Raw genomic sequence first — 26,609 nt, 5'->3', positions numbered from 1 at the left:
TCGACCCCTTCCCCCAGCCCACCCCATTCGCTGACTTCCCTCCAGCCCCAACCGATCCCCATGCATTGTGGTAGCGGGACCCCCCACTGATCGCGCCTAAGCCCCGCCCACAATAGGCCTGCCCCCTTGGCACTGCCTGATGCCCAGTGGGCTGTGCCAAGATGGCCGTGGGCATGAGCACTTTGCCCCTTGGGCAGTGTCAGGGGGCACAGGCTGGCGTTGCCAGGGTGCCCATGCCCAGGGGGCACCACTACCCCCACTGCCTGACCCCCTGGTTGGCCCCGATTGCCCCCCCTTCACTCCAGCGAGCTCTCGCACTAGTTCCCCGAATGTGGGGAGCTACTCTAAACCCCGCCAGAGTGAAATACTCCTATCGGGGTGGGAGATGATCTCGGGTCTGGAGAATTCAGTGCCGGGCCCAATAATGACATTTAAATTACATGAAAAATAGATTGTGCTGACTTACCTGGTCTTCCTGCTGGTTTCCAGCATGGTCTCGACCACACATACTCTCCAGCAGTGGGAGATGCGCATGCATCGGGAAAGCATGCGCAAATGTCCAAAGATGTGCGGGTTAGGTTGATTGGCCAGGTTAAAAATTGCCCCATAGAGTCCTGTGATGCATAGGTTAGAGGGATTAGCAGGTAAATATGTGGGGGTAGGGCCTGGGTGGGATTGTGGTCGGTGCAGACTCGATGGGCCAAATGGCCTCCTTCTGCACTGTAGGGTTCTATGATTCTATGAAATCCCGCAGTGGCCGACACGTGCATCTCCCAACCCGACGCTCCAAAAAATTAGCGCGTCACGATGGGAGAATCGGGCCCCTTATCAAATGATTTTTGGAAATCCAATATATTTGCTGGTTTCCCTTTACCTACTCTGCAAGTTATATCATCAGAAAACTCTGATAGATTTGTCAAATCTTGTCAAACATGATTTCTCTTTTGTAAAATTATGTTGCCTCTATCTGATCCTAAATGCATTGTTAACAATAGATTCCTGTTAACTGGTATCGGGTTCTCCAACCTATATTTCCCTCTTTCGCTCTCCCTCCATTCTTAAATTGCAGTGTTACATTTGTTAATTTCCAATCGGCTGGGGCTGTTCTAGAATTGAGGGAACTTTGGGAAATAACTGGTGTATCCACTGGGTCGAATAATATGCTCACCCCAAAGTAGGCACAGCCTTTTGACTTCTGGGCCCCTGTTCAAACTTGCCAGGTAATGTTATTTGACCCAGTTGTGAACAGAGGTTTGAGACATGTAGGTGGTAGGCTTCCGACCCAATCAGTGGTCATTTTTTTATTCTAAGTCTGGAATAATGAGGGGCATGGATAAGGTAGATAGTCAACATCTTCTTCCAAAGGTAGGTGAGTCTAAAACTAGGGGACATAGGTTTAAGGTGAGAGGGGAGAGATACAAAAGGGTCCAGAGGGACAATTTTTTCACACAGAGGGTTGCAAGTGAGTGGAATGAGCTGCCAGAGGTTGTAGCAGAGGCGGGTATAATTATGTCTTTTAAAAGGAATTTAGACAGTTACATGGGTAAGATTGGTATGGGCCAAACGCGGGCAATTGGGACTAGCTTAGTGGTTTTAAAAAAAGGGCAGTATAGACAAGTTGGGCCGAAGGGACTGTTTCCATGCTGTAAGCCTCTATGACACTATGGCTGGAATTTTACCGGCTCGCCTGCCCCTGGAATCGGCTCAGAGAACGGCATTCTCCATTGGCCTCGGGAGGGATCATATGAACCTCGGGCGGGCGTGCCGGTAAAATTCCACCCTGTGATTCGATCTTGGCATGTGGGCATCGCTGGCTGGGACAGAATTTATTACCTATCCCTAACTGCCCTTGAACTAAGCTAGACCATTTCAAAGAGTATTTAAGAGTCAACCACGTTGCTGTGGGTCTGGAATCAAATGTAGGTCAGACAAGATGAGGATGGCAGATTTCCTTCCCTAAAGGACATTGGTGAGCTCGATGGGTTTTTACGACAATCAAAAATGGTTTCATGGTCATCATTAGACTTTAATTCCAGATTATTTTATTGGATTCAAATTTCACAATCTGCCATAGTGGGATTTGAACCTGGATCCCTAGAGCATTACCCTGGGCTTTGAATTGCTAGTCCAGCAACAAAACCACTGCACCACGACTCCCCCATGGACGGGATGTCCAACCTCCTAGGTGTTGCCCATGACCAGGAACGATGTGACCACCTGCAATTTAAAGGGCTCCCTGGCATGGGACAATGCCAGGGGACCCAAAAAATACCGACATTGTTCACTGGAGGATCATTTGAACTTTAGCTATTTCCAGACTTTTAAGTTGAGTGTTTACTTATCTGAGTTCTTCTGTCTCCAAACTTTGCCACTAAGCAGAGGGGACATTCTTTTTGAACCTGAAAATGTTTTCCACACCTTTGGATGGCGGTGTTGTCTAGTTTCTGCATGTTTCCCCCACAGATAATTGTGCCTTTGGGGCGAGGGAAGAGGCAAATCAATCCCTCGATTTCATGAGAACTTCCTCAGAATCCTCTTACAGCGCAGTGTCCAGCCAATGTGAGCAGCTGATGCCTTTTGATGGGAAGAGGAGGAAATGGAGCCAAAATCCTCCTGCCTGGAAACAAGTGACCAAAGGGTTCAACAGTACTGGGCTAGTGAGGAGAATCTGGTCTCAATGCTCAGAGGAGGCTCAAAGAACTCATGAGGGTGGCCAGGGTGAGTAAGAGCTCAGTACGTGCAACCTTGTGTCAGTGTGCTAGTTGGCATGGTTACCAAGGTAGGAGGAAAGTAATTTTGGCTGGATATCCAAGGCAGCATGATGCAACAAAGTCTAAACTGTCAGCGATGATGTCCGTGTGTTCTTAAAGCTTTGGTTCAGCTGGAAGGTGTGGGATAGCAGAATGTGCAGATGAGACATGACTTTAACATCCGGCTGCCCGGCACATTGCTAATAGAGGGGGAGCGAGCAGCATGCCATTAAAGAAGCTGAAACTGCTAATGAATGCAATCTTCTCAGGAGAAGTGAGCCCACAATGCTCATTTTTCTCATCTACTTTATAGCCCTGGATAATGGACAAGAGGGTGGCATGGTGGCATAAGGGTGGTTAGCATTGCTGCCTCACAGTGCCAGGGACCCAGGTTCGATTCCCAGCTTGCGTCATTGTCTGTGCAGAGTCTGTACATCCTCCTCGTGTCTGCATGGATTTCCTCCGGCTGCTCGTGTTTCCACCCACAGTCCGAAAGACGTGCTGGTTAGGCATTGGCCATGCTAAATTCTCCCTCAGTGTACCCGAACAAGCGCCGGAATGTGATGGCTAGGGGATTTTTACAGTAACTTAATTGCGGTGTTAATGTAAGCCTACTTGTGACACTAGTAAATGAACTTTAAAACTTGAACTTAAATAGAGCACTCAGCAAGTAAGAAAAGGCCTCTAATTTATATAAATTTGCAATAGAAAGTCTCCCTCTCCTTGAATTTAGCACACCCAGCTTTACATCTCCAAACTGTTAAAGTGAGACTCGGGGCTCAGCTGAACCTTCCCAAACAAGCTTCTCCTTAAAACAAGGGCATCCCACATGGCGTAAATCAGACTCTGCAGGCCTATTATTGTAGACATGCCATATTATAGCAGTCAATTGGATTGCTAACAAACTTAAATAACCACTTAAATGTTATTTAAATAATGTGGTCAGGCCCCTGATTTTTAAGCCTATTTGTCTGCCATATTACATGAGACTGGTGTGATGAAATTGCCCAATGGCATCATACCCGATAATACATCTCCAGAGGCAGGGAGTGCTCCCGCTTTGGGAACATATTAGTCAGCCCAATGTTTCTGTAGTTAACTATTTTAGAATCCGAGGATGTGGACGATCAGGTTCTGAAGACTTATTGGTTTTTATTTCTTTGAGTTTCTTTAGTACATTTTCTCTGCTATCACTCCCACTTCTGAACTTCAACAATTCTTATTGAACCAGGGTTGTTTTACTGGCTTAATGATAAAGGTAACATGAGGCCTCTGCCAGCCTGGGAAGTTATAGGTTGTGGTTGAATACAATTTTGCTGTATGGATGGTCCACAGAGGCTCACGGATGCCTGGATTTTGAGCTGCTAGATCTTCTCTAAGTTCTTAATTCTGTGCACCAGCAATTTTCTAATGCACTGGGCTGCCTTCCAGGAAAATACCAAAACCTTTCGAAGGGGATTGAAGAGATAAATAGCGGTCTATGTGGGTTTCTCAAACATGGCATTGGTGCTCTATAATAATCTCAATTGCCATTACTGCTGAACCCTCCCTCAGGGATTTGTGTTGCCAGTTAAAGCATTTCTTGTGGGTGTTGTAACAAGGCACTTGGAAAATCACAATGGCTTTGGTCTTCCAACCAAAGGCAACACTGGGCACATTGCCAGTGAAGTTTTCTCATGCAGTATAAATCATTGCTCCCTTTGAAATGTGGCATTCTGGCATCTGTCCTGATGAGAACAAGAGAAAAATATTCAACAGCAATGCTCAAGTTCCATATTACCAAGTGACAACTGTATTTATCAAAATACAGACTGGGATAGTAATAGTGTAAAAAGCAGAGAAAAGGTTCTGTGATGTGTTCAGGAGAATTTTCTGCATCAGTATATTTCTATCCCAATGAGGAAAGAGGCATTACTGGATCTGGGTCTAAGGAATGAGATGGGGCAAGTCGTTCAAGTGTTAGTTGGTAAACATCTAGGGGACAGTGATCATAGTATAAAATGGTTTAGGTTAGATTTGAAAAGGGTGAGAAGCAATTGAGAGTAAAAGTAATTATTTGGAGGAGCTTCAATTCCAATGGGCTGAGAATGAATGGGGCCCAGATAAATTGGGAAAGAATACAATGCAAAACTGAATTAGAACAATGGGCTGCCTTTCAATGTAGTTTAGGTACATTCCCAAGATGGGAAATGTAGCATAAACAAAGCCAAATATCCCTGGAAGACAAAAGAGATAGAGATTTAGATTAACCAAAAAAGGGGGTGTACGTGGGGCAGCATGGGAGCACAGTGGTTAGCCTTACAATGCCAGGGACCCGGGTTCGATTCTGGTCTTGGGTGTCTGTGTGGAGTTTGTACGTTCTCCCCGTGTCTGCGTGCGTTTCCCCTGGGTCACCATGGTTTTCTCCTAAGCTGCAAAAATGTAGTTAAGTGGATTAGCTATAGTAAATGCATGGGAATATGGGGATAGGTGATGGGCCTGCTCTTTTGGAGAGCTGGTGCAGACTCGATGGGTTTAATGGTTCTTCTGCACTATAGGGCTTTTATGGATTCTATGGATATATCAGGTTGATTATACAAGTATGAACTAGACTGAACATAAAAAGTTCAGGGGAAGTGAAAAAAATAAGAGAAGTAAAAATTATGTGAAGTGTCTAGCAGCTAAATGCCTTCTATTGGCATATAGGTAGGACACAAAGATGACACAAAGCATGCAAGTATTAAGAAGTGATAGACTGAAATAAGACATAGACAGATTGGTGGAGTGAGTGGACACACAGATGAAATTTAATGCAGAGAAATGTGAAATGATTCATTTTGGTAAGAAAAATAAGAGGCATATAAAACAAAGATAAAATTCTAAAGGGATGCAGAAAAAAGAGACCTGAGGTACATATGCACAAATTGTTAAAGGTGCTAGGGCAGATTGAGAAAATGGTTAATAATGTATGTTATAAATTGAGGCATAGAGTACAAAAGCAAGGAATTTATAATGAACCTTTATCAAAACATTACTTTGGCCTCAACTGTAGTATCCAATTCTGGGCACAGCACTTTGGGAAGAATGTTAAAGCATTAAAGAATGCAGAAAAGTTTCACAAGGACGCTTCCAGGGATTAGAAACTTCAGTTACGTGGGTACGTTAGGGAAGCTGGGGCAGTTCTTAGAAAAGACAAAGTTGAGAGGAAATTTGATAGTGGAGTTAAAAATCATGAGAGGTTTGGACAGAGTAGATATGGAGAGATAGTTCCCATTGGCAGAAGGATTAAGAATCAGAGGACAATGACTTAAGGTAAATGACAAAAGAAACAGGTGACGTGAGGAAAAGCTTTTTACACAACGCATGGTCAGGATCTAGAATGTACTGCCTGGCAGTGTGGTGGAAGCTGATTCAATTGTGGCTTTCAAAAAAATATTTGGAAAATTATCTGAATATTTAACATTTACAGGGGTATACGGAAAAGGCTGGGAGTGGAATTAACTGGAGTTGCTCTTGCAGAGAACTGACTGAGAGACCACCTGGACAAGGCTCCTTTCTGTGTTTATTGGTTTTATAACAGATTCTTGTGCAATAATGGAATCAAGGAATATAGGAATAAGAAGGGAAACTATAGCTGATGTCGAAGCTCAACTATGACCATTCTGAATGATGCAGCAGCAAGGCCCACTCCTGCTCTCATACTCCTTCTGTTCTCTCAGATAACATAAGGCTGCATGTTGCCATAATTTTTAATTTTCACCTTTCAGACAAAGGTATTTCCCTGAGCACTAACTGAATACTAAAATGAAAAACTGCAGCATTCCCTCTGAAGCATCATTTTCACTGTAGGAATTCAATTTAATGGTGAAAATTGTTGAATGGTTGTCAAATGAAACATCCTGTGCCTGACGGTAACAAACATACTTTTCTCATGCAGTGAAAAATTGCTCATAATTCACTAGAATGACAGGTAACAGAAGAAGGGCCCAGCATTCATCTGCGATTTAACCCAGCAGGAAGAGGCATTAGAAATCCTGGGAATTCACTCAGCTGAAGTTGTAGGAGATGAAATGTGAGACGGCAGGTCTGTTTGTGCTACTCAAGTGCTGAATTATCAAGCTTGAATATCAGGTAGCTTTCCTCTTTTTTTTGGAAGTATTGGAAGGAATTTTAAACCATAGAAATGGGTGTATTTGCTTTGGGAGGAAGTAAAAATGCATTAAAATCTTGAACCCAGACCAAATCCACCCACTTCCAGTTTTACCAGAGGTAGAATAGGTTGTAAACAATGAACCTTGCTCACAAAATATGGAATGGACATTTAAGTAAAATGAAGCTGCATGTCTCAACACTGGCCAGCTGGTTTTCTCAGGTTTTCTCAGGTCTTGGAAAACCAAAAACTAAACGGCGGTGAGGATTGCTGTATTAAAGAGTTAAGTTGTTGCATTCTCGTGGGTCACGAAAAATAGGTATACTTCCCACTGGCCCCCAGGAGAACCTGCTTTCTCTTCTTGAAGGTCATAGAACCACTCCCACAGAATTGCCGACCATCCCTGAGGAACACCCAGCTTCCCCCACGAACACCAGGATTGCCAACCTCTCTCTCCAGAATTGCTAATTCTCCAGCAAGATCACCAACCTCTATTTACAGGGCTGCCAATCCCTCCCCAAGATCAGAGATGGAGACTGGGAACGCAGACTGAAAGAACCAAAGAGAAAGGAGAAAGTAGGTTCTTGAAATGGGAGCTATTTTATCATGGACTGTTTCCCCATAAATAACTGCTAAGATAGTGACCAGAACAACACAATGGGTGGAATTCTCTGTTTTTGAGACTAGATGTAATGGCTAGTGGATCTGGTAGCACCTTCCCCACTGGCTAGAATAGCAGGATCCGGTGCAAGATTTTGCGCTTGGAACCTCATTAATTATGCACAAGAGAGCTCCCCTCTCAGTCACCTGGCAGGACGGCAGCTGAATCATCTGCCTACCATGAGGTGGCTGGTTCGAAGGTCCCGGCGCCATATTGAAACATCAGTCCAGCACACTCATATCACTCTCTCCAGTCCACTTGCTTTCACTAGACTGTGCAGGATGTCAGCAGCCCAGAGAAAAAGGCTAATGCACCCAAGAAGAAATCTGTTCCTCGATTCAACCACCTTCCTCCTGAGCACATAACCTGCCCCACTTGGACCTCTACCCGCCACATCTGGAGTCTTTGTGCAGCCCCTTTTAATCAATAGTATGGTGTCTTTTTGAATCCCTTGTTTGCGAGCTTTTCATGCAAATTTGTTGGGGTTTAGCTTCCCTCTCCTTGGTCTTCTCTCTGCCTTCCATCGTTCATCTTCTTGATCCACCTCCTTTCCCCTCTGCCTCCCATCATGAGCCCTTGCCCTTCCTCCCCTCCTTGCACAGCCCTCCTTCCACATTTACCCCGCTGTTTTCATCAGCCCCCACCCCCTCACCTTGTACCCCACTCCTGGTCATACTTTGGGCCTTTGTTGTGGTGGCTGCAGCACAATGCTGTCCAGATAGACACTGGTGAGAGGCAGTGTCACCTTTACATACAACCTCATTCCAAACCAAATTTCCACAACAATTGCAGATGTCAGCTGATCAGATGTCACATGATCAAGCATCATGTGATGAGACTTCATATGATCAGGCATTAACTAGTTTAATATCATATGGTGAAAAGTCATATGATCAAAACTCCAGCACCAAACCTGTACCGCCCAGCCTGCCACAGAATCGGAGCGGGCAAGGGGCGGACAACAGAAATGTCCATTAACGCAGGAGGGAATTTGCGGTTTTGCTCGAGTGAGGCCACAAAATCCCGCCCCAGGAATGCCTCCACCGTAGTTGGCAACCTGATATTGAATTGAAATTCGAAACGTTTTAATCTTTAATCTTTTAAAGCCAGTAAGAAATTTCATAAAATGTTCTCTTCCTGGATCTGTTATCTGTGGTTATTGACAACTCGAGTAGATTAAGTCGGGACAGTTGAAGAGAGTACAAACTGTACATTGTCTATTGCAAGGAAAGGCTTACGGAACTGATTGTCCTTTACTGAGTTTGCACTTTAAAAAAAATGTGATCTCTTTAGTTTCTCCCAATTTTTCAAAGGACATATGCCAAAAACAAAGAAAATGCCAGGTTGTCACCTGCTGGTAGGCCAGTGCCACTCTGGGCCAACCATAGGAAGATATAAAAGAGAAAGGTCAGAAGAACACTGGGTGATGTTTAATCCAGGTGGCGCGAGTCTTACTTACTGGTGAGAGAGCCATTGGGAGCCTTGGCTCACCTCCTCTGGAGAAGGCCAGCTGCATTAAGTGGCAATCAAGAAGTGACCAGATGTGGGTTTTCCCTGGGATCAAGGAATCTGGGGATGGAAATTTATTCCCAGCTCCCCACCATAGCTGCCAGCCAATCAGAGACTAACAGCTGTCTGTTGCAGGCAGCAGTGACAGCACTCAGTGGGCCACCTCTCCCTGATCAGACACTGAGTCCCTTTAAATGAGGGACTACACTCCACCCCTCCCCCCCCCCCCCCACCCCGCCCCGCCGCCCCCACCACCCACCCCGAAAACCCAACCTAGTGGCCTGCAAGAAATCATGAGAGGGTTTGCTTTTCGAACTTCCTGCTTAGTGACTGTCCCCCCATTGGTTGAATATCAGCAAGAGTGGGATGAGGCCCCTAATTGGGCATTAATTGCCTATTTAAGAACGTTAATTGGCAGTGGGCAGGAAGGACATCCAGGAGCCTCCCTACCCAGGAGTTAATTAGGGCAGAGGCTGGAAGGGAGCAGAGTCCCCACCAGGGACCCTCCTAGAAGATTAAGTGCCTCCTCACCAGGACATTAAATTCTGCCCATGCCTCTGATTTCCTTTTTCTTTCTGGGAAGTCACCTGGCCTTTGCTTGGCCCAGTAGTTAATATCAGGAGCTCAGTTGTGTAGGAGAATAATTAAACAAATGCCTCTCAAACACTCAACCCATGTAACTCAAACAGGAAAAAATAATGTTAATGAAACATTGAGGAATGATAATCTTTGCCATTTCATTAAGAACATGACAACAACGATACTGAATTTAATAAACGCAGGCATGGTGGAACACCTTAGAACTCAGCTCGACACCAAATGGATATCATCGACTCACAGATTATCATGTTATTCTAACAGGTTAGGTAAAAGTATTTGGAGCCGCAGCAAATAGAAATGCTTGCAAAATGTCTGCAAAGGTTCACAAAGACATCAACAGAAATCTAACTACTAATGATGCATTAAATAACATTGGGCAAACACTCACAGATGGATAGCAGTTGAGAAAAATCAATGCAGTAGAGTTAATTAAAAACAGAAAAGAAAATGTCAAAAAATCTGAAAAATGAATACTGTGTTCTGGCAAATGAAGTTTACCACAGCAAAATGTAACACCTCCCTTTCAGACTGGAATGTCCAAAATGATTGAATGGACCATCAAGTCACCACCCATTTTACCTGAGCACGGGAGACTAGTTGCACTTTCGTGGGACTGCAATTGGATTGTGGGGGCAACAGATTATTTCCATAAATGTGTTATAGATATTGCGGAGCAGGTCACCTTGGGCTTTTCAGCCTCTCCTTGTATACACCTTATGTTCCATGCATACAGACCATTTCATTATTTACCTCATGTCCCATTTGCAGATTCCCAGCAATATGAAGCATTAAAGGTTAATAGTTAGTGACATAAGGTCTGATAATCTGCTACTTCGAAGGATAGAAAATCCTGGGCAGGGTTCCTGGAGTAATAGCAGTTTAGGCAGAACCCAAATATGTTTGGTTTCCACCAATTAACAGAGTTGTCTTATGATGTCAAGAATTGTTTTAATTTTTTTAAAATGCTGCAGTGGTACTTATCAGTAAATATATGCATATATATTCCACAAATAGTTTTGTACTTATTCCACACATCTAGTCAATTCAGAATGTCTATAAAAATGTCTGTAACAACAAGCAGATATTTATAAATTACCCTTCACACAGTATAACATCACATAGCACATTGTAAGAGGAAAATGTCACATAGGAGAAAGGGAGAACTATGGAGGTGGTGGGGAGACCCAAGGCAATGTTGAAGCTAAGTAAACATCGTACACGGTTAAAGTATCCACTCCACAAATCATCTTTTTTGGAAGACTGCATTATGCTCCCATATCCAATAACCTCCAGACATGGTTCTGAAATATTTAGTGTGGATACCAAGAATTTGGGTTTGATATCTGAGATAAGCTTGTTTGAGAAAAGATCAAGGCGGTGATTTTTTTGAGCCCATGCTTGCCGTCCACTGGAATGGTAGCGAGGGGCTCAAGATCCAGCGAAACCCAGAAGTCACAAATCTCGCCAGCGAGATCGGGATCTCCAATTTTCGTTGCCCCTCGTGTCAACGTAATCAGGCAATCAGCAGATGTGACCTGATTTTAATACTTTTTTATAAACTCAAATGCAATTAAAGACCCTCCCTCGCCATGTATTCCCCCGGGTATATATTCAAATAACAGGTTCACCCAGACATGAACCTGTCGTGGGGACGTTCCCCCCCTTCCCCCCCGGGGGGGCGTGAAGGTGAGTATAGCCCCTGGGGAAGAAGGGCATGGCTGTGAGTGTCCATGCCAACCTGGCAATGCCAAACTGTGCCAGGTAGCAGTGCCTGAGATGAACCCTAGTGAGGGGCTCATTGGGGACGGGGGGCTCATTAATTTGTAGAGGTATGGGGGTACAGACATGGGAGATGTGGATGCTGGCAATGGCTTTTTGCGGGGGGAGGCGTCTGATGCTGGCAATGATTGTGGGGGGAGGGGGTTTGGTGGCATTGACTGTTTGGGGAGGCGGAGGGCGCGGCGGGAAGATGTCTGATGCCAGTGATGTTCCGGGGAAAAAGGGGGGTTGTTTCTGGCATTGATTGTTTTGGGGGGGTATGGAGGGGAGGGGGTCTGATGCCTGCGACGTTCAGGGTGGGGGGGGGGCGGGGGGGGGAGGTGGCTGGGGCTGCGGGTGGGAGCCCCTGAGACCTCCATGGTGGAGTGGGAGAAATGGTTTGCTTTGCTCTGATCAGGGCACCCTTTGTAAACAGGGTCCCGATCTCAGTGCAGCTGGGCTTTGCCAGCTTGTTTCAGCCCTGCCGCTCGGCATGACGGTGTGAATTGTTTTGACAAAGTGCCATAAGATCTGGAGAGAGAATCGACCTGTTTCTCTCCAGAGACAATGACACATTATCATTTTTCTGCCCATAAGATATTTTAAAATTTTGTAACATTGATTGCTGGAAGTTAATGTTTACTATGTATGTATTAACCATTTTGTTACATTTCTTCATTGTTAGGCTGAAGCATCAGTGTGGATTTTGTCACTACTCAACATCTCAAGGTATCTCTGTGGTTGAATCAGATCAGCCAGGTGATATGCTACAGTTTTGGATATGGCGAAGAATCCAATCTATTCAGCTCAGTGAATGCAGTGGAAATTTATTCCAGAGTGGCTCTGCAGACTCACCCGAAGAGCGGGAATTCAACAATTTGTTTCTGGCCCCTTCCTCTTCCTAATGTGGTTTTAGTTATTAAAATCGGAAGCGTAATCCTGGGAGAGTGATCTGTGATCTTTTGTAGCTCAGGCCAAGGAGGATGTTAAAGATATAATCGAGAATGTTCTGACGTATCAAACCCATTAAGTTAGGAATGCTAGAGGCAAATGTGAGAGAATACCCTGAAATCACACTGCCATTTCGCTTCAGACTTGGCATCCTGTATATGATGGAGAATACAATTAAAGTTATATTTTTGTGGTCTATCATTTGTTATATAGGCAAAAGTAGACAAAAGTGGCACAGTGGCACAGTGGCCACCACGGCTGCCTCACAGCGCCAGGGACCCGAGTTCAATTCCCGGCTTGGGTTACTGTCTGTGTGGAGTTTGCACGTTCTCCCCATGTCTGCGTGGGTTTCCTCCAGGGGCTCTGGTTTCCTTCCACAGTCCAAAGATGTGCGGGTTAAGTGGATTGGCCATGCTAAATTGACCCTTAGTGTCAGGTAGACTCGCAGGGTAAATCCGTGGGGTTACTGGGATAGGGCCTGGGTGGGATTGTGGCTGGTGCAGACTCGATGGGCCGAATGACCTCCTTCTGCACTGTAGGTATCCTATGATTCAAGAATTCTATGAAAAGTGCGAATCTAACAAACTTCTAAAAATGTTGACTTCAATTTGAAAGTACCAAGGCACTCAGAGACAGAATTTAACACTTGCATGGCATGCTGGGATGTTTCGGAAACACATCTATCTATTCAGTAACATGTCCTGGTATTTGAGGGGAAAAAATGAAAATTGAGGACGGAGTTCATGGTCTGGAGTTGTTAGACTCAACGTTAAGTCCAGAAGGTTGTAAGGTGTCTAATTGGAAGATGAGATGCTGTTCCTCCAGCTTATGCTGGGATTTACTGGAACATTGGGTGGGAACTTGAGCCCAAAATGGGCGTGAACCTGATTAACATATATTATATTACATTTTCATATGATTAAAGACCCCCTGCTAAATATTGAACTCCTGCCGTATTGTCAAAGCACGCCGACATGGTGAGATTTACAACAGGTTCATGCAAACGTGAACTTATTGTGGACAGAAAGGTATGTAGAGCCCCTGGGGCAGAGGGACATGGCCAGGCATTGGTCTGGCAATGCCCCCGGCACAGGTTGGTGTTGCCAGGCTGGGGCCATGCCAAACTGGCAGTGCCAACCTGTGCCAGGGTGGACCCCAGTGGGGAAACCCATGGGGGGGGGATTCATTTATATGCAGTGGCATGTGGGAGCAGACATGGCAGATGGGGATGCCAGCGGTAGCTGTTTGGGGGGGGTGGATTTGAAGGCGATGGCTGTGTGGATGGTGGGGGTTGGGGAAAAGGGGTCCGATGTTTTGAGGGGGAGGGGGTGGGTTTGCCGCCACTGACTGTTGGAGAGGGAGAAGGAGTTTGATGTTTGGGGGAAAGCGGATGTGAATGCAGGCTCCGATCAGGGGGCGGTGAGGGGAGAAACCCCGGCCTATACTGGAACAGGCTCCCTACACCAGAGATGGTCCAGGTGTTTTCTGACAATCTTGCCCTGTACTTGGACTTTATAAGGGCATGAGCACTAATTTCTCCATGATAATCCTGGGGGCCCAGCTGAGGCAGTCCCTGACGTGGATTGGGTCACTGGTTTTGAATATTCTGTTTGTCCTTACAGAATCATGGTTCTTCCTCTGGGTCTCTTGTTGGGACTTCACACTCCCTACCAGTTTGGGAACGTAGGCTTAATCTTGTCCGAAGCTTCCATCCCAGTAACAATGCTGTTGCGGCGATTCCTGTCATTGTGTGAGGGACAATCCTGTAGTCGAATAAAAATTGCGCCATCTTGGTCTCTAAGGATGCTGTGGGTTGCTTCTTCATGCCGAGCTTAAAAGTCGACACCGCTCGTTCAGCCGACCCATTTGACGACAGGTGTTAAGGTGCTGTCCTAATGTCTCTGATTCCATTGGAAAGCATGAAGATCTGAAACTTGGTGCTTGTAAAGGCAATGCCATTTTCCAGAGACCAGGGCCTGAGTTTTCCTGAGCTTGCAGAAACTTGGTCGCAGTTTCTCAATGTTAGTATGGGAAGTGATGGAGTTCAGACAATGGATCTCCAAGCATTTGGAATGCGCGTCGACCATAATTAAGAACATGGAACCCAAAAAAGACCTGGTGAAGTCCACATGCACTCACACCTCGAGCCTATCAGGCCACTCCCATGGATGCGGAGAGGCTGAGGGGGGAGTTATCCATTAAAAATGGAAGTGGATATGGGGGGTTGTGGAATCCGTTATCGGGGAGCAGACTTATAATCACTCCTGGGCTGGTATTCAGCTCCTGAACATAGAAAACACCAAAGCCAGGCTGTCTCCCTTCCCAGCCCACAACGGAAAAGGTGACAATCTGCTGACCAGCAGAGCATCCCCAACCCCTCAGGGGGACCCTCACCCCACCCCCCCCAACCACTGAATGTGTCAACAACAGCCACCCCTCCCCTCCCCAGCCCACCACCCCCACACACACAAGCATGGGAGTGACCTGACTCCCCCCCACCCCTCACCAGACAAACACTCCAATATAGGGTCCCCTCAGGCCCTGCCTCTCCCCCCAGAACCTCCCTCAGATCCTCCCAAGCCCCCTCCAAATCCCACCCCTTGGCAGTGCCAACCTCGCACTGCTCTCTGGCACCTTGGCAGTGACACCCTGATATGGCGAGTTGGACTGTGAGGGGGTTCAAGAGGGTAAGCTCTCTGCCAGGTGCCTCTCTGCTGCCACCAGTCTGCAGCAGGAGGGTCTCTCAAGGGACCTGGGTTTGTGGGGGCTAAGTCTGGGGGTGAGGGGTTGACCTTGGAACTCTCCCCTAGGATGTGGGTCTCATTGATGGTTGCCCCTTCTAGCACTGGGGAACCTCAAGATCACTCTCGGCATGGTGACTTCAGGCAGCTCTCAGATCAAAATCTTCATTGTGCTGAGATTTTCCAGCTTCTTTCTGATTTTGTTTCAGATTCCAACGTCTGCAGTGTTTTGCTTTTATCTTCATTCTGGTCTGTGTACTGTGAAAACTTTGAAATGGGTTGGTCACTTTAAATTCATGCCCCCTGGGCACCTGAAAACTTTCAAATCACAGCAGCACTCTATTCTGCAGCAGGGATTCGCCTTTCTCTCTCTAAAGCCGCAGATGTGAGAAGACCCCTTTGTAGTCCTCTGACTAACAGGAGAAGTCACTTTCACTAGAGGGAGGATTCCCTTCTCTAATTCCCGATTACCAGTTGCTGAAGGTAAGCATGCAGGTACAGCAGATGGTAAAAAAGGCAAATGGTATGTTGGCCTTCACAATGAAAGGTTTCGAGTACAGAAGCAGGGATGTCTTGCTGCAATGTTATAGGGCCTTGGTGAGGCTGCACCTGGAATATAGTGTGTAATTTTGGTCTTTTTGGTTTTATAACGTAAGGGGAAAAATACGAACAGGAGGAGAGAAGGTCTAATTCAAAGAGGAAGTTCTGGGGTTGAACTTTACAAGGTTCTGGAAGAGCAATTGCTTTAAGAAGAGATTTCCATCCTTTTCTCAGGAGAAGGTCCCATCTCACTCAGTCGCTGACTAATCGGATTGGCAGGCAGCTTTGTAGCCCCAGTAGTGCTCCCGTGTGGCACTGCTGGGACCAAAAGCAGCCCCCAGTGCTGAGGAGCCATGACTGACATGTAAGTATGGGGCTGGTGGTCATGGTGGGTGGGCCTGTTGGGGTGGGGTGAGAGTGGATAATATGGGTAAGTAGGGGGCCGAATTCAAGAGGCCGGGATAAGGGTGGGGGATGGCTTTGTTGGGGGTCGCCTCTGATGCGTCAAGGGCTCCCAAAGAAGGCTCACCTACCTTCCCAACATCAATCTGTCCAGCAAAATCTGCTGGACTTACCGCACGGTGTTGCCTCCCTCCACCCTGGGTAAAATACTGGCAGCAGTCAGATGAGAGTCTAAGTGGCCATTAATTGATCACCTCAGGTCCTCAATAGGCCCAAGGGCAAGCCTGAACTCCCCCTCTCCCTTGTAACATTTTAGACAGGATGTAGGTGGGTGGGTAAGCAATGCAATTGTCACTCGCTGGATCCAATGTGCCCCCCACCTTCAAACCCATTGGCAAGAAACCCATCAGCCTCTGGACATTGTGGGCCTGAATCGTGTCAGCCCCTGGCCACTAGTGAGACTGGAGGATGTGTCTCACAGGATTTATATACATACTTTACCCTCCCCATTCCAATATCACTCCATACACTCTGCATGACCAAATGCAGCTGCATTCAGTAGCCATGCGTCTCTCTCTGCTTGCCCCTGACACTGGCTACCCTTCTTTCCCAATTCAGGTTCAGAAGTTGTACATGGCGGTGACAAGCAGAGGAACACCACATGTCATTCAGAGAGTAGGGTGACACGTATGTGCAGATTGACACACTCTGATACCCTTTATTTCAGCTGCTTGTACTGATGTAATGGGTTGTCAATTTCAGTTAGTGTTTGTTGAAAAGCCAGTGATGACAACATGAAATCTATGTTGACTCTGATGTGCTGTTTTTTGTATTATGAGAACAGTGCATCCCATATGATACATGGGGATGGGATAGCCCAGGATCATAGGATCCCTACAGTGCAGAAGAGGCTTATTCGGCCCATCAAGTCTGCACCGAGCCTCTGACAGAGTATCTTACCCAGTCCCAACCCCTGCCCTGTCCCTGTAACCCCACACCTTTTGCACGGCTTAACCCCCCAGCCTAAACATCTTGGGACATTGAGGGGCATGTCCAATCCACCTAACCAGGGAGCAGCTTTCCCAAGGAAAACTCACATCTGAGCCCTGCTGCAGAAGGCATAGCAGATAACCAGCTTTGATAAATGGTCATCTGAAATGTCAGCTCTTTTCTCTCCTTACAGATGCTGCCAGACCTGCTGAGATTTTCCAGCATTTTCTCTTTTGGTAGCAGATAACCATGACTCCCCAGGCTGGATGTTTGTAAACCAGGACTTTTCTATGTGTATCTGGCCACACAGCTCTACTCACCAGCACAGCGGGTGGAGGATTCTCACTCAGGTCTGTTCAGGGTCCTCATGTCAGCCATCCCAACACAGCAGTCAACTACGCGGTACATGGTTATTTCTGTGAACACTGCAATGGAGTCCGTATTGTGGAGCCTTTTGGTAGCAGCTCTAAAACCTTCACCCAGAGTCAGATTGCTGCCATTTCCTCTGGCTTTCAAGCCATGAGGGACACAATGGAAAAGGCCTTTGACATTCCCATATCACTTTATTCCCAGCTAGAGCAGTAGGAATGATGAAACTTAGCCTCAGGAGGGAGCCAGTGTCACCATGGGAGAGGCAAATTCTATCCTCCATCAGGATGGCAGAATATTTGTTATTGTGCCAGCCTCTCAACCAGTCCCATGTTGATGTCAACCAGGCAGCTGGGACAGAATGACCCAGCTATAGTTAAGATGCAAAGTCGTTTGCGATTGGCCCCACGGCCATTTCAAGTCACTGTAAGTGGAAACAAAATCAGGTAAGAAATATCTGCAAAGAGTTAGGCCCCAAGGAGCAGGTAGGCACCCAATGCCAGTAGCTGTCAAAGTGGCAATTAGTTTAGCTCCTGTTATAGGCACCATCTGTGGAAATGTGTGGGAAATAGCAGGCAGCCACCAACAGCAGCATCGTTAGGTAATTGATTCCCTGTAAGAGACAGCATTGAACTTAATAACACTGACCATACAAACAAGTCAGGCATACAGGGCTATGGGGGAATGGCCTCTAAGGCAGAACTCCCTCAGGTTCAGGACATGATCAACTGTACCCATGTGGCCATCAGGATCCTGCTGGTAAAGCCTGGTGTTGTATGGACAGGAAGAAGTTTCGCTCATTCAACTTTCTGCTGTTGTGCAAGCATCACAAATGTTTCCTTCAGGTGTGCACTAGGTTTCCTGGTACCTCCCTGATACATCCATCCGAGACAGTGACAGGTGCTGTTCGTGCCATGATACAGCCTCCATGAATTTTCTTTGAAGAGCTGGCTGCTGCCATCTGTGCACAACCCCACAACAGAGGTGCAAGAGCAACACAACTGCTGCCATCTCAGCATGTGGGCCACCACCAAGCAGCCTATTATTGCCTTGTCCGATTTGGCGGGTGTGGGGAGCAGCTTCAGTATTTCCCGACAATGGGTGGTCTCCTATGCTCTACACAACATGATTCTACAGAGACGGGTGGAACTGGAGGACAATGTATGTGGAAGAATGCTCTGCTCCACTGAAGTAGCAGGAGGTCAATGAAGACCAGAGAGCACCACTGCAAGACCAGCTGGAGCCCATCTTGAGGGAGGAACCTGATCCATGGACTCTTCCCAGGTCTCATCATTTGTGACCATTATTAATATTCCAAAACCATGTAAACTTTTCAGTTGTTTTTAAGCAGTATTTCTCTAACAGTCACATAGTGGCCCCATCTACTCACAGTCTTCTCACAGATGGAGCGCCCAATGCTGCTATGGTATGTCTCAATAATAAAGTAATGACATATGTAAAGGTGCAAAGATTATTTGTTTAATTACACAAGCATGCAGGCTATCAACCTTATCAAAATTCATAGAATCATAGAACCCTACAGTGCAGAAAGAGGCCATTCGGCCCATCGAGTCTGCGCCGACCACAATCCCCCCAGGCCCTACCCCCATATCCCTACATATTTACCCGCTAATCCCTCTAACCTATGCATCTCAGGAGACTAAGGGGCAATTTTAGCATGGCCAATCAACCTAACCCGCACATCTTTGAACTGGGGGAGGAAACCGGAGCACCCGGAGGAAACCCACGCAGACACGAGGAGAATGTGCAAACTCCACACAGACAGTGACCCAAGCCAGGAATCGAACCCAGGTCCTTGGAGCTGTGAAGCAGCAGTGCTCACCACTGTGCTACCGTGCCACCCAAACTTGTGTTTGTGAAACCAAAGCTCTTATGAGAGCTTTTCTGGACTGCAGCGGAAACAGATGTACAGGCAGGCTGCTCAGCTGTACATCCAAGTGAATGAGATACTCTTGGCACCCATTCTCATGGTTGAGGTGCCCATGAGGGCACTGCCACAGGCACTGCCAGCTTCATCCCAGGCAGCCTCAGTCATGTGGGCTTTTGATGTATCACGTGTTTTCCCTTAGAGAGGCCAAAGTGACAGCATCTGAAGTGACCTCATCAACCTCAGCCCTGTTTCCCCTGATTCCTTACATAGTTCACCTCCCATCATCACTGATCAGGAGCCAGAGAGACCCAACTGCCCACACACAACCCCATGGACCATCACTGCTGTCAACACTGCAGAATGAATTATACATTCTGTTCATGCCACTCTGCTGCTCCTACCTCCAATCAGTGGGCTGTCATATATGAGTCTCCATGAGGCTGTCTAATCTTTCATTGGAGGAAGCCATGAACTCATATGCCTGAGACACTGTGGTACTCATGACATGAATGGACTCATTCATTCCCTGCCCAAGGTTCCACGTGGCATCAAGGATTTCTGATTGTCTAATATTCCCCTCCACTTGCCCGCTTTGTAGATGACCCCCGAGGTTCAGTATCTGTGATAGAGACTGCCCACAGCTACTGCTGCCTCTGCTAATGCCCACATGGCGTGAAGCTCACCATGTGTTCCCTATTGTAAATATGCGCCACTCCTCACTGCGGTGGGTGTATTTGCACTGGTCAAGGATGCATTTGCCTCCTGTGACACTGTTTTCGTGCATCCCCAACCCCTCAGGGGGACCCTCACCCCCCCCCCCCCCACCACTGAGAGAATGTGTCAACAACAGCCACCCCTCCCCACACCTCCTCCCCCCCAGCCCCACCACCCCCACACACACAAGCATGGGGGTGACCTGACTCCCCCCACCACTCACCAGACAAACACTCCAATACAGGGTCCCTTCAGTTGGCGTAGCCTTTAACATTGCTTGATGCTGCTTCTCCAACATCAGCCCTGTGGAAGAGCTGATCTTCTGCATAAGAAGCTCCCATCGCTCAGTGACTGATGGTCCATGGGGTTGTGTTTGGGCAGTTGGGTCTCATCTGGCTGACCACCAACTGTGAGTCACCGCAAATGAATACACAAAATGAGGAAGCTGCTCCAAGGTGTTTGCACGAACAGGGCAAGAAGCTTTCACACTCTCTCTGCTAGACACCCATCTACCTCATCCTCAGCAGCAGCCTATCCTGCTGCCACTTTGCCAATGTCAAGGGACTCCTCCTCCATCAGTGTCAACGCTGCTAGGTGGGCCTATCCACCCCGAGCTCCCTCTGTTCGGGTTCTTCTCACAGATGCCATGTGCTTGTTTTTCCTGTGAGATGTAGATAAAGTGTGCGAAGACAGTGGTATTTCTCATTGCAACATCATGAGGCACATTCACATGTAGTAATCATGACAATTTACTGTCCATGGGTTAAACTCCACATCCTGCGAAAGCTCCATTCCTGTGAGGAGTGGACCTGGTCACACGTGCGCTCAGTTTTCCTGGGCCAGGCCCTCCTGCTCACGGATGAACCCAGCAAGCAATGACTCTGTGGCTGCCAGCTGGTCATTACATCTTACTTTGCCAGACCTTAAAAAGTCACTGAAGCACTTCCTGCACTGGATCCATCTACACTGTGGCTGCTAACCTCTCTGACAAATTCCATCCCTACCTGTTTAGTCTGGATGGCAGGCCTGCTCCTGCTGCTCTCAGGATAAAAAATACTCGTGCGGGCTCTCACTGCCTTTGCCTCGATCAGAACCTCCAGGGAGGCATTGCTGAATCATGGGACTTCCATTGCATGACTTCCTGCCATGTTGCTGCCCCTTATTACTGCACACTCTTCAATGATACAGCCTGCCTGCTGCCGCATTGATGGTTGATGGGTGTTTCTTTAAATGGGACCTGCCACAGCTAGCACCTGCTTCCTGAATCCATCCCTAATCAGATGTCAATCGCGCAGGAGAACCATTGTTGGTCATCTACAGCAAAGTGCTGACAGACATCGCACAACTTCTTTGACAGACTTGGAAATAATCCCAATGTCAGCTTCACAGAGCTGCTGTTAAAATTCAGCTCATAGTTAACAGACCAAAAAGAGATGAAGGTAGCAGACATACAAAAGGCTATTTAGAAGACTAATCAGATGGTGAACTTATTTCTGACACATTTGATTCGGATGACTGAGAAAATGACAGGCTTTCTGCTCGGCATTGGAACAATAACAAAACAACTTCACCTCATTGATAACAGGAATGAACTGTGAACTATTTTCTTCCTAAGTAACCAATCTTAACAATCAGCATTAACATCAGGTCCAGCTATAACTGTTTGAGCTTTCCCTTTCAAGTCATACCTTGGAAACAATATTTAAGCAACACTTCATCTTGTTAGTCAGAATTTAGAATATCATTCTGACTTTATTGCCACTTGTCTAGTTTCTAATACAACTAGGGTTATTGAATGACCGCCTAAAATAATTCACATTGCAAAATGCAAATGGCGTGGAAAGGGTTCATTCTAAATCGGTGTAGTTACCATTAGATCAAATATATTATAGTGTGTTCTTATTTAAAAACAAGTATTTGCCTAAACAATTATAATTTAGAAACACAATTGGAAAGTGCATGTGTGTAAAGTAATATTCATTTTTATCTCACTCTATCTTTTAGGTGGTATTACATATCATTTCCCATTTGAGATTGAGGAACTTTGAAATGTGAAACTCTGTGTAGCATGTCATTTCCCACTGCTTGCTGTTTGCTTATCTCAGCTAATTATTTCAACTGGAGCAGTTTGTGTGGTTCTAGTCATTATAGACCACCATTAGTTTCAATTTGTTGATACCAACCAGTCATCAAAACAATTAAATTATGAAACAAGTTTAATTTTTGTATGCAGTTGAAGCACTTTATCCCATTTTCTTGGAAAAAATGTATTAAGGCCAAAATGGTTGATTGACAAAGTGCACAGAACCTGAGTTTTAACACCGAAAAGTATCTATTACATGAGAACTTTCTTCTGGCGCCAAGAGGTATTTAGGTCGTTTGCTCAGCTATTCCACAGGGGAAAGCATACTGAAAGTTGTTGATACCTGAGCAACACAACCAGGGTTTCAGAAAGTAAATGAGCTTGAACAATTATTATAAGTCATTTCCTCCAAGGTTATTGAATTTTGACTGTGGAAAAGCAATGAATATTTTGACCAGAATTTTCCCCTGACAAAAGACAGCTTTCTTAAGTGAAAGGGTATAGAGAAACTTTGAAACAATAACACCAATAAGTCAAAAGGGAAATATCTGTGTAACTAATAACACTGAGAAAATATTTTTCAATGCTGACACATGTTATTTTGAACACTGATAACTAATAAGATGGCTTCCATAAATTACTTTTCTCTCACCTTTATGCAGAGATGCTGCAATGTTTTGATTCTTGTGGCTTTACCACTGCTGGACAGATGTTGCAATTGAGTTCTAAAATAGAAAATTCATTCTTGACTATTCTACCACACACCCTGCTTCCCCAAAGAGGGGCCATTAGGATTTATTTTCCAAGTTACAAAGTTGTCAAAAGCTACCTATAATTATAGAAAATTGATTCATTTGTAAAGAAAGCTGCACCTCTATTAAACTATTAAAGTTATCCATTAGGACAGAATTTCAGGTTGCTAAGTCAGATTCCTCAAAATCAAAAATGTCTGCAGTATCAAATTGGTCAATTACACTTCACACATTGTGCGGTTGTAGAACAATTTTAGCTTTGAATGAATGCAAACTGTGCAACGTAGACCAGGTCTGGAGTCGCAGAGAGGGTTTAGGAAAGAAATGCATGGCCACCATCTTCACAACTATGCAAATAGCTTGTGTTCATATTAAAACAGTAAAATGTTCCAGGGTGCTTCAAAGGAGCATTATCAAACAAAATATGACACTAAGCCACATAAGGATACACTGGGGCAGTTAATCAAAAGCCTGGTCAAAGAGATGGATTTTGTAGTGTGTATTAAAGCAGGGAAAAGAGGTGGAGAGACAGAGGTTTAGAAAGGGAATTGCAGAGAATAGGACCTAGAAAGCATGGCTGGCAATGGAGGAGCACAAATATCTCAAAGGGCTGCAGGAAGTTCCAGAATAGAGAAGAGCAAAGCCCCATAAAGGAATTTGAAAACAAGGATGAGAATTTTTAAATCAAAGCATTGTAGGTCAGATAGCACAGGAATGATAGATGAATACAACTTGGGTTTGGATGCAGGCAGCAGAGTTTTAGACAATCTCAAATTTACAGAGAGTAGAAAATGTGAGGCTAGCCAGGCGTGCATTAAAACAGCCAAGCCAAGCTAGCAAAGGCATGAATGAAGGTTTCAGCAGCAGATAAGCTCAGGCAGGGGAGGAATCAGGTAATGTTACAGTGGTGGAAATGGATGGTCTTAGTGATGGCATGAATATGCCATTGGATTTATCTCAGCACCAAATTTGACAGCATAGTTGTCAACAGATTGGTTTAGAAAGTTGCCAAGGAGTGAAATTGAGTCGATAACTAGGAAACCAAGTTTGTGGCAGGAACTGAAGACAATAGCTTCAATCTTCCTATTATTTAGTGGGAAGAAATTTCTGTTTACCAGAATGGGATATTGGACAAGCAGTGTGACAATTTAGCCTTGAAGCAATCGAGAGAGGTGGTGATGAGCAAGAGCTGGGTGTTTTCAGTGTACAAATAGAATGTTTTGCTGTGTTTTACAAACGGTCTTTGTTGAAGGGCAGTATGTAGATGTGAAACAGCAGGAGACCAAAGATTGATCCTTAGGGGATTTGGCTAGAAGATGATCAAGGGTGGGAAATAAATATTCACGTACACAATATTTAGGAAAAACAAACAGAATGGCAAAGGAGGAGGCATAGCTCTGATAGTAAAAGATTATGTAAGAATAAAAGTGAGAAAGGATCAGGCCTCAGAAGATCATGAAGTAAAATCAGTATGGGTAGAAATTAGGAATAGCAAGAGTCAGAAAGCTCATGGGTTTATTTTATAGGCTCTCATCGGGCAGAGCATTAAATAACAAATTATTGGAGTTGTGACAAAGGTAATGTAATGAATGCGGGAGATTTTAGTCTTCAAATAGACTGGGACAATTGAATTGGCAAGAGTGATCTAGAAGATGAGCTTGTACAATATTTTTGTGACAGTCTTTTGGAGCAATGTATTTTGGAACCAACCAGGGATAAAGCTAACTTAGATCCAGGATTGCACATTTAAGGGGTGATAGCCCTTCCTGTTAATGAATGTACAGGGCTGGCCTGCTGGAGTCTTTATGGCAAATTGAGTGTTGCCTGTTGCTCCCTTGGACATGAGGGAAACCTATAATTACCGCAAAGCCTGTGGCTCTTTCAAGTTGACTGTGCCGATCCATAGAAAATGCAAATATACAGACCTGTCCTTCAGAACATTGCATTTGTAAAGACCATAATGCAGTGGTGTGCAGCAGGCTGCATAATGCCACTAAAATCTCAGACTGCTTAAAAGGATCCAGCAGTGAAGAAATTCAGTGCAAAAGTCACATTTATTGCCACTCACAAACGCAGTTGGAAGTTATCTCCCCTGCCAGCATCTCACAGAGAGAGGTCGCTGTGGCTCTGGAGAGCTTGAATCTCTGCCTATATATTCAATTGTCATCAGAGCTCCTTCTGTGTCTCCACTGCATTATGCATTATGCCTCCATTCCTAATTTCTACCCATACTGATTTTACTTCATGATCTTCTGAGGCCTGATCCTTTCTCACTTTTATTCTTACATAATTTTTTACTATCAGTGAGTCTGCCATCCTCATGCACCAACAATACATCCTGAACATCATCAATGTCAGATGAATTAAATTGAATAAAAGAGCATATGAGCAGCCTCAAAGTGCTTCTGTGGCAAAATGGTCGCAAAATTCAGCTTTGCAGCATCGCGAGGTGCAGTGCTACAGAAGGCCAAAACTTCGGAATTGTCAGACGGAACCCTGCCAGCTGTTTGTGTTGAGGCTGCATAGGATGCAGGTGTGTTTTGTGTGGACCAGAAACATGCAGGTTGAACGGATCTTGACATTAAACATTGTCTAATGCCACATTGCTGCACTAACTGCCATCTTGAACACTCCCAGCAGATGGCCTTGCAGGATGTTCTCGAGCAGCTCTGGGTCTTCAAGGCTGGGTTTTAGCCTGTACCACCTCGGTGTGGGTGGCAGCAGACTGGACTAGCTGGTTGATGAGTGGCATTTCAAGGTAAATGGAGGGCAGTATGTAGATGTGAAACAGCAGGAGACCAAAGATTGATCCTTAGGGGATTTGGCTAGAAGATGATCAAGGGTGGGAAATAAATATTCACGTACACAATATTTAGGAAAAACAAACAGAATGGCAAAGGAGGAGGCATAGCTCTGATAGTAAAAGATTATGTAAGAATAAAAGTGAGAAAGGATCAGGCCTCAGAAGATCATGAAATAAAATCAGTATGGGTAGAAATTAGGAATAGCAAGAGTTTCACACCTACATACTGCCCTTCAACTCCATAAATGGAGTTGAAATCAACCATGATTGAATGGTGGAGTGGACTCGATGGGCCGAATGGCCTTACTTCCGCTCCTATGTCTTATGGTCTTATGGCATTGTCAGATAGGACAGCATGTTCATGCCCCACCCTGTCACATCCCTGGACAGCATCTCAGCAATCTTCATAACTCACTGGAGCACAGGTTGCTGGTCTGCGGGGCATATGAGAGCAGGGCCTAGGAGGCAATAGGTGGGAGTTGGGGGGGTCCCACTGCCAGTCTGCAGTTGGGATCAGTGGGGGAAGGAGGGAGGCCAGCAATCAGGGCAATCTGGGAGGAGGGGCCAGCCTGCTGGGGGGGCCGGGGGGTGTCGGCACTGTGGGGGAGGGGGGAAGGGACTGTGGGGGGGAAATCAGTGAGGGGGAGGCTGGAGATCATGGCAAGCCGGGAGGGGGGATGTCGGGGCTATGCCTGAGAATAATTGAGGGGCCAGCAATCGGGCCATGAGGGGAGCGGAGAGCCGGTGTTACGGGAGTCATGGGGCTGGCCAGCGATCAAACTGGCCAGTGGTTGGGAGGCTGGCGGTGCGGGGCCAATCTCAGCACTAACAAATTGGTGCAGGTGCAGTAGTCTGCTCAGCGCACTGACTTCAGCCTCTCCAGCGGGAATAGGCCTCACCCCTGAAATTTAATGATATTCACGCTGGTGGCCTCTGCAGTGCACAGAGTGTGGGAAATTCTTCTCT

Source organism: Mustelus asterias, chromosome 7 (genome assembly GCF_964213995.1).
Source record: "Mustelus asterias chromosome 7, sMusAst1.hap1.1, whole genome shotgun sequence".
Taxonomy (NCBI): domain Eukaryota; kingdom Metazoa; phylum Chordata; class Chondrichthyes; order Carcharhiniformes; family Triakidae; genus Mustelus; species Mustelus asterias.
Note: the sequence above shows the minus strand (reverse complement) of the source record.